Source organism: Somniosus microcephalus, chromosome 6 (assembly GCF_052327205.1).
Source record: "Somniosus microcephalus isolate GS21.2 chromosome 6, FLI_Smic_1.0, whole genome shotgun sequence".
NCBI lineage: Eukaryota > Metazoa > Chordata > Chondrichthyes > Squaliformes > Somniosidae > Somniosus > Somniosus microcephalus.
In genome coordinates, this window is record NC_140992.1 from 73,882,015 (window position 1) to 73,890,667 (window position 8,653).

At 40.0% G+C, this 8,653-nt stretch overlaps 1 long non-coding RNA gene across 1 annotated transcript in view; it reads right to left on the reverse strand.

Annotated features, from left to right (window-relative positions):
• Positions 1 to 681: 681 nt before the first annotated feature.
• The window catches only part of LOC147115804 (uncharacterized), a 73,846-nt gene continuing 65,874 nt past the window's right edge, over positions 682 to 8,653 (reverse strand). The window contains exons 3-4 of the long non-coding RNA XR_015078590.1: positions 5,085 to 5,194; positions 682 to 2,536 (exon numbers count right to left, since the gene is read on the reverse strand). This is a non-coding gene — a long non-coding RNA (uncharacterized LOC147115804). The remainder of the gene's footprint in view (positions 2,537 to 5,084; positions 5,195 to 8,653) is intronic.

An 8,653-nucleotide genomic window follows, 5' to 3' on the forward strand; every position in this document is an offset into this window, starting at 1 on the left:
GGGAGTTTATCTGGTGGGGACCCAAGGCTCCCTCAGACTGCCATTTGAATTGGGCACTACCAATGAAGGAGCAGCAGCATTGCATGTTGGCCAGAAAAATCTTTGCCTACATTAGCCTGTGCAATCGCCTAAGGAGTGTCAAGTCTGCACTCTTAAATCCTGCTGGTTTCGCTGGGTCCCCTATTGTGCCGGAACTGCAGCAGGCACCAGCTCCTCATATGCAATTGACACTGTTCTCCAAGATTTAATGCCAGAAGAATTTCTAGGCTATTATTTTTACTGTATAAAGTAGAAACTGAAGGCTTGTGTTCACCCTCTCCCACGGCAAATAAAGATACAAGGTAATACACTGAAAATAATAGCCCGGATTTTGCAGTCAATGGCGAAGGAATGGCACTCACCATTAACTAAGCTGCCCACAGACTTTACGTGGGCTTTTGAGTGGCAACATGCTGTCATCGGGCATCTGATCCAGCACAATGCCCTCTACAGGGAATCTGTGGCGTGTGTGAGTAGAGAAAGCAACAGCGTAGCTCTTTAACCAATCAGATTGAAGAACCTTCACTGAGCCATGCAGAGTATAAACCAGGAAGTATAAATTAGATTTACATCATTTACAAAGAGCAAAATAAAGAGAGGGAAAGAAAGAAAAAGTATAAAAAAGTTATCTTAGTTTTTATTTTTTTCTAATCTCCAACACTAATTCAATTCTGAAGAAATGAGACTCCACACTTGTCAAATAAATTTTCAGGGCCAGTGAGGTTGTCTGGCAGTAATTAAGACTCATTATGCTGTTAAAAATTCACTTACACCTGAATGCACCAACAGTAACTTTTTCTGGTGTGTTTAGTGGGTAAGTACTGCATCTTCACACCCTTACATGGATTTAAGTGCCAAATCTATCAGCAAGGTACTGTTATAGCACAGCCTGTGGAGGAGCAGGGTAACTCAGACATCAACTTCCGGATTTCCGCATTTAACTATGCATGTGCATATTCCGGAAGTCGCTATCTGATTAGTTCTATAATAATGGTGAGCGCTGTTAGCATTACTGTTATTCTTAATACAAAATCCAAGCCATTATGTTTAGAGTACAGCACTTTGAACTGGTTTCCATGGCAATTTGTTTTCTTCTTTAAAGTGAAAACAAAGAGGGGTGATTTTAACCCAACCTGCCTGCCAGGAATGCGGTGCGTATGCTATTAAAATATTGAATATCGACTTACTGCCCCATTCCTGACGGAAACCCGCCGACCGCCATTTTAACTCAGGAGCTAACTGTTACAAACGCACAGGCCAGAAATAGGCTAGTGCCTCATTAATAAATGCAAATTGGGGTCCCATGGTGTAATTAGCATCCCAATGTGATTTTAATGTCCCACTCAGTGGCCAACCCACTAATGCCTTGTGGGATTGTGATGCTGAGAGAGAGAAGAAACAAGAGTTATTCAGGGGAGGTGGTGAATGGAAAGCAAGTGGCTGTAGTGTAAAGTAGGAGTAATAAGATAAATTGCTTATTTTCCAAAGCCTACCATGTGAGAACAAAATGCTGGTAATGCCTGTTGTGAAGGGAGCAAGGAACAGGAGAGTGTGTTTTTAATTGAGAATGAAAGGTGGTGTAGTGTGTCCTTGTGTTGGGTGGTGAAGGATGTAATGGGGGGTGGAATAGATCAGAGTGTTGGGGGTGCAATGCCTCTTTAGCCCATTTAGTATTATGTCACACAGTCACTTCTAATTATATCCCCTTGTGAGTTGCCTCTTGATGAAAAGATGATGACTAACGGTAATAAAAAAGGCAACTGAATAAAATCAAATACTCCGCTTGCATGGCTAATAAATTTCAAGAGACTTCAAGCCAGTAACAAAAAGCTTGAAGCTTTCTTTTCTGTCGGAGTATAAACTAATTTGATATTAATCACTAAATTGTTGAATGATGCCACATTAATGATGACAGCTCAGCTTTTCACATCCCTACTCCTGGCTGTTCTACTGATTATCATGATTGCTCTGACAAATGTGTCTGGAGTTATCATATTGTCTGTTAATGTAACTGCCTAATGAAAAATTGCTCGAGCCAACAGAATGAGATATTAATCCTTAATCTCACATTATCAATGCTATTTCAGTCCCCAATTTCTTCCCACTCAAGTTTAGATCTGACCAAGTTATTGAGGAAGATTTTTTATCATACAAACATATGTTCATGTTAAAAAAATTTTGATGGTGAAGTAAGATAACATGGGTAGCATGCTCATCACCCTTTATCATTGACGAAGGATCATCGACCTGAAACGTTAACTCTGTTTCTCTCTCCACAGATGCTGCCTGACCTGCTGAGTATTTCCAGCATTTTCTGTTTTTATTTCTGTTCTTTCTTAGTTGTTTGTTGCAGTGGGATGTTGGTAGGACATTTGAAGAGCTCCTTGCTTTTCTTTAAATAGTGTCCTGGAATCCTTCATGTCCAGACAGTTGGGGCATTAGCTTAATGGCTCATCTGAAAAACTGTACCTCTGGCAATGCAGCATTCCCTCATTTACTGCAATAAAGAGTCACTAGATAAGTCAAAAACATTATTGTTGGCATCAGTGTAAAGCAATCAATCACACCAATTGAGTCTGCCTTATATTACCAATCAATCTGCCCTTATATAGTGCTGCTCATAAGCCAGAGATCACCTCAGAGAGCTTTCCACTGCAAAAGGAAAGGATAGGGAAATGGGGGAAGGATAGTCAGTATAATTTATATGCCAAAGCTGATCATCGAAGCTTGTACTAGTGCTTTTTCTTTTCTGTAAATTTAAGACATGTCTTCTAACAGATTAACCACTTTCACAATTAAGCTGCCATGTTAACTCTTGATGAAATGTTGGGAATCAGATCTATTTTGCATAAATATCAAATTTCATATATGATTACCATATTTTAGAAAGTCATTGAAGTGTATGAGAAGCTTGTTCCACAAATATTATTTTTATCTACCCTACGATTGAATTGTGCTAGTTTAATCAAGAATAGAATTTTCAGAACAATGTTCTTCATTAAATTGATATATTGTACGGCAGTTCTAGAGAACTAATTTGCTTTGATAATTATACATTTTTACAATATTACTATAAACAGGAGCAAGCTCAAATAAAAGTTGAAAGATTACCACTGTATTCTTAGATTGAAAGTTGGCATTATTAAGCTGCCATCTAACCACAGTTAAATTCCGGATCTTCTGTATTTATGATGTAAAGCAGTGTTGTCCAGTAGAAATTGCTGACTAGCCACAGGTGTTGCTATGGAAACACCATTTTAGCCACATGCATTTTAATTTTAGTAGAAAATGTCTTAATACATTAACACAGGTAAAGGTATTTTAAATGTGTATATTTACTATTCAGTAATCAAGTAACTAAATCACTCACAATTATCAAAAAAACACTTGCACACTTTTCTTTTCATCTCACCACACAAAAAGGTTGAAGTACATATGCATGCACCACTATTCCCATGCTCCTTGATTTTTGGTTGCACTTCAGCCCCACGCTCCTGATCTTCAGTCACCGGGAGCGGGCAGGTCGGAGGACTTCCTCGTAGGACTGCTCCTGGGCCTGGCCAAAGTGGCCATTAACAGGTCCAGACAGCGGGCGGTCGAGGGGGTCATCCGGCCCGATTGCCTGCCTCTCTTCCGCGGCTATGTTCGCGCCCGGGTGGCCCTGGAGATGGAGCACGCGGTGTCCACCGGCACACATGAGGCCTTCCGAGACCGGTGGGTGCCACGGGGTCTGGAATGCATCATCACCCCGGCAAACCAAATTTTAATTTAATTTGTTAAGTTTTAGTTAAAGTTTTATTAAGTTACAGTTAATTCACAGTTAATTTTTTTTGGTTCAACAAAAGAGGACCATTCCCATGAGTCCCGAAATCACATGCCCAAAAGTAATGTCTATTACTCAATGTTTATTTACTAATCAGAAATGCAATTACCCACACCTGGTTTCCCAATTAGCCACATGTGGCTAGTGGCTAATGTATTGGACAACACTGGTGTAAAGTACATAAATTCACAAACCTTATTCCAACTACAGTCTATCACAGTTTTTCTTATAGCACTTTGCATGAAGGCAGAGACAGAGTGTTGATGGGCGGGTTAAGGTGCTTTACTCCTCTGACTTAGATTCCTTGAGTGGAAATTGTTTACTTAAATTATCTTTACGTATTCAAAACCTCAGCGTAATGAAAAAGCAGCTTTATTGGAAATGGTTATGATGCCATGGGCTGAATTTCTCACGTTATTGGCCAGGAGAAGTGTTTTTGTTGTGACTTAGTGGTAAATCTGAATTATTGCAGTTGTATTTCGGCCATAAATCTGTAAGCAGTATATTCTGGCAGACAATTAAATTGTAGTTGTAAACCAGTCAATTAATGATGTCAGTGAGCTAGAAATGGTCACAGTGACCTTTTCAAGAAGTATAGTGGTGTCTCTACTGGTTAGAAGAAGTGTCAAAAGAACTGGCCGGAAAAACTGAGCTGCAGCTGTTGGTTGATTAGGTTCACTAATGTTGCAAGATCAATTTTAGCTCCAAAAAAATTATCAAATGGGAACTGCATGTTAAGATTTATCCAATTAAAATCCAGACAATTCCAAAGGAAGGGCAATATACAATGTTTAAAAAAAAACAAATAAAAAATTGAACAATTACAAATAAAAATCTCCAAGAACTACTTAGTCCAGAAGTTAATATTCACAAGCAAGAAAAATGTTGAATGGAAAGATTCACTGTCACAAGTTTGTTTGAAGGAGGAGGGGAAAGAGGGAAAAAAGCAAAAAGGAAAAACAGAGCCATGTATCAGATTATTGACTGATGATCAGGTTTATATCCTGCAATCATGGCTGATGACTTTCGACAGGTACAACAGATACTATCAGATCCATGCACTACAAGAGGAGTCCTAGAGTGGACTCCAGGAAGTCTCAAGTCCCATTTTAGGTGCCTGGATACATTTGGTGGCAATTTACAATATAGCCCAGCAAGATTCTCAAGAACCATTGTAGCATGCTACATTTTGCATATTACCGCAATGAAGGAAGTCTTGTACCTTTTGGAATCAGAAGGCACTGATATTGAAGAGGGGCTGGAAGGACTTCACTTCTCAAAGCATAAGAAGGGTGCACAGATGGAGCGGACATTGGATGAGACAACAAGCATCTAGAGAAAGGAAGACACAACAGGTAGTCCAATGCTTTCAATAAATAAAGGTCAAGCCCGTTTCTGCCCCACCCCCTCAATGTCAAAGACTTCTGCCAAGTACCTTCATAAGACAGAAGTCAACATCATCCCAACACCAAAAGTTGAAAGCTTATACAGAAATGGATTTAGAGCTCTATGTACACAAACTGGAGTTTATTTTGACTTTTGGGCAACCGACCACTGGAGCTGCCAGCTGGTCACCCACACTCAGAGCGAAGAGGCGGCCATGGTTTTGAAGCCCCAGCCTCAATTAAATAGGGCCGGTGAGCTGCGTGTCACGAAACGAGTTCGCAGAAAGCTTGTCGGATTGAGGCCTACCAATATTGGGCCACAATGGCTGTCAGCAAGATAAGTTCCGGGGGTGGGGGGTGTGGCTGTAGCGATCACAAAAGGAGGTTCTCAGGGTGGCAGCAGTCCTGGAAGGGCCCGGAGGAGCATTCCTGAACTTTTGATTTAGCAAACTTGTTTATGTTTTTGAGAAGGTGGCCATTATTCATGTGTACGCCTTACCACCGCATGAGAGGCTGTTTGACCAACCTGGGTGGGGGAGGGAGCATTTCAGTTGAGCTTGAACTTTCCCTCATCAGCTATTCATACATATGCATTTCCAGCTGGGGTTACTGGATAGAAATGAGGAGTGCAAACTCTGATTATTATTACTCTTAATGCAGGGAAACTGCAGCAGCTGAAATCAGCTAACTTAACACCAACTGGGCATCAAACTTGAGACCTTATTGGTCTGTATGACTTAATTACTGCCCAGATAACTTTGCTGAGTTGGTGGGGCAGTTCACTGCTGCTGTTGTTGTTAACCTTAAGTATACTGTGGGGTAGATTTTCCTGTTGTTGCACTTGGCATATGGGCACAGCGCAAAGAGGAAAATCCAGAAAGGGAAGATCGCAAGCTCATAACCGAGTTCACCCAAAGCAGAGCCTGCCCAATTTTCTGTTGTTTCATTTAAATGGACAGAAAAAATCAGAGAATGCGGGGGTTGAGGGGATGGTGCATTATTGTGTGCAATCCTCCTTGCCTTACTCTTTTTGCGTTGTGTCCAGTCAATCCTTAATAACAGAAAAATCTTCCCTTCTAACTGCTACTGTATGAGAGTTTTATACTATCTCAGAGGATGGGTTTCTTTGGGTGCCTTTAAAGATTTTGACCATGGTCTATAATTATCAGGCTGGTCCAAACAGATCCACAAATTAGCATTTCCATTAGTCATAGAGAACTGCACTAGTGGCATACTTAATGTCACAATGCTTGCACATTAAGGTCTCAAGTGGCTCTCAATTAGACTTGAGCTTGGAATTCATGTTTATGTTTAATGTATAGTAAAAAATGTGAACTAGCAGTAAAACATACACATTGGTATAACTAACAATTTTCAAAGGAAAAGCAAGCCATATTACAGATGCTAATAATTAAGGAAAAATATTATTTGCAAGTCGAAAATTCAACCCCATATGTTTTTTTTATCACTTCACTAATTAATTTTCCCTATTAAAAATTGGTATTGTGCAAATAATTAAATTATGAAGCTCAACTTCATCTATAGCACAGTGGCTCAATCTTATATGAAGCACTGTTATAAAAATTACAGCAATGTGTGTGTAAACACAGAACTTTATCAAAATATATTGGTTGATGAAAACACAAATGTATCATATTTAAGAACCATATATAAATAATATATACACATGAGTGCTATGCGATAGTTTGTGTGAGAAAAATAGTATAATTCAGACAAATGTTATTTTAGGATTAGCAGTATATTGAAAATGCACTTCAACATTATTACCTTATTCACAGCTTATCTGCATTGTGACATATTTAATATCCATCTTTACAACCTCAATTGTAGTCTTCTTAGTGTTGTACTTTTTATATATAATTGATTATTATGTAGCGTTAACTCAAAATGAGAGTAGGCAGCATTTTTATGTAAGCTCTTCATTAATGTAACTTACAAAGGTAGTCATTTTATCTAACAGAGTGGCCATAATGATCCTGACTTCATTCAGCATTTAGAGACATTTTTGTTAATCAATGCCTACAGTTTTAATACATTTACGGTATGGTTATCAAAATGTTACTTATGCTCTTCTTTCAATTCCTCTGGATTGAGTCACTGGAATTAATAGTTTGGAGGTCTATTCTTCAACAGAACTCAATTTTCTGTCAGTTGGTTAACCAGCACTAGTGAACTTTATCATAGCCCTTCCTTAGCTAACAACTTCTAATTCACCACCTGCAGGAATTATTCATTCTCCTCAAACCTAATACCCAATCGTGTTGACCTCAAAATTTCTCCACCCCCAATTTTCTTCTAGGTTTTTCCCTTCACTAGAATGGAATTCCAGTAAGAGACCCCTATTATTTTTGTTCTTCAGCACCTCCTGAGTCAGAGTCTGTTTTGTCTGCTATTATGAATATTTTCAGGGGAACGAATTATATGGGAATTTGTTAATTTGGCATGTAATGAACTTACAAGTCCTCATTATGCAGACAGTATGATGGAAATGCAAGGTAGTTGCATCATGGAAAGCCATAGTATAGCTCACTGATTAAAAACAATGTGAGATTCAAGTTAGCAATTAAACAAATCAATAGAATAGCTACAGATTAATTTGACTTGCTTACTAAATTTTTCCAAATTTTTACATTCTAATAAATGTTAGTTAAATACAAGTTACAATATCTTATTATATATATATATATAAAAAAGGATCGTAGTGTCTGTCTGTCTGTCTGTATGTATGTCCGGGCTTAACTCAAACGTTATAGAGTGTACCTACACATATGTTATATCAAAAGAAAGCTTATGATTAGGGGAGTGTCAAGGTCATATTTACTTTTTGGTCAGACAAAAATTGTTCAGACACTATACAAAAAATGTTCAAAAAAACAGACAATATCCGCTCATTGGCGGTTGGCCAATCCTACGGGGGAATCCGTCATTAGCGTTGAGTGACGTGAAGGTTGACCAATCCTATGGGGGGAGTGCACTGCATCACGGGGGGTGTTTCATGGCGTGTCTGGGCGGGGCCTAATCCTGCAGCCTGCCATTAGTGCCTCACAAAATGGTGGCCGCCCTTCTTCACCTGCAAAATCTCCCTCCAGCTCTCACCTTTTAGCGGGGGAGAGGCTGCTTTAAATTAGACTCTTCAATCTCTTTTGTTTTTCTTTTCTCTGGCCGGCTGCGCGGGAAAACAGACAACCACGCGGCCGAGAGACAGTGAGCGGAGGAGCAGCAGCGGTGGGCCGCAGCGGGAGCTGTGCTCGGGTGAGCGGCGGTGGGCCGCAGCAGGAGCTGAGCTCGGGTGAGTTGGGCCGGGCCTGAGGCGCTACGCTGCGCGCGGGGGCTCTGCTTCACCGGAGCGGCAGGGCTCCACCAGGCTGAGCCTGAGGCGCTAGGC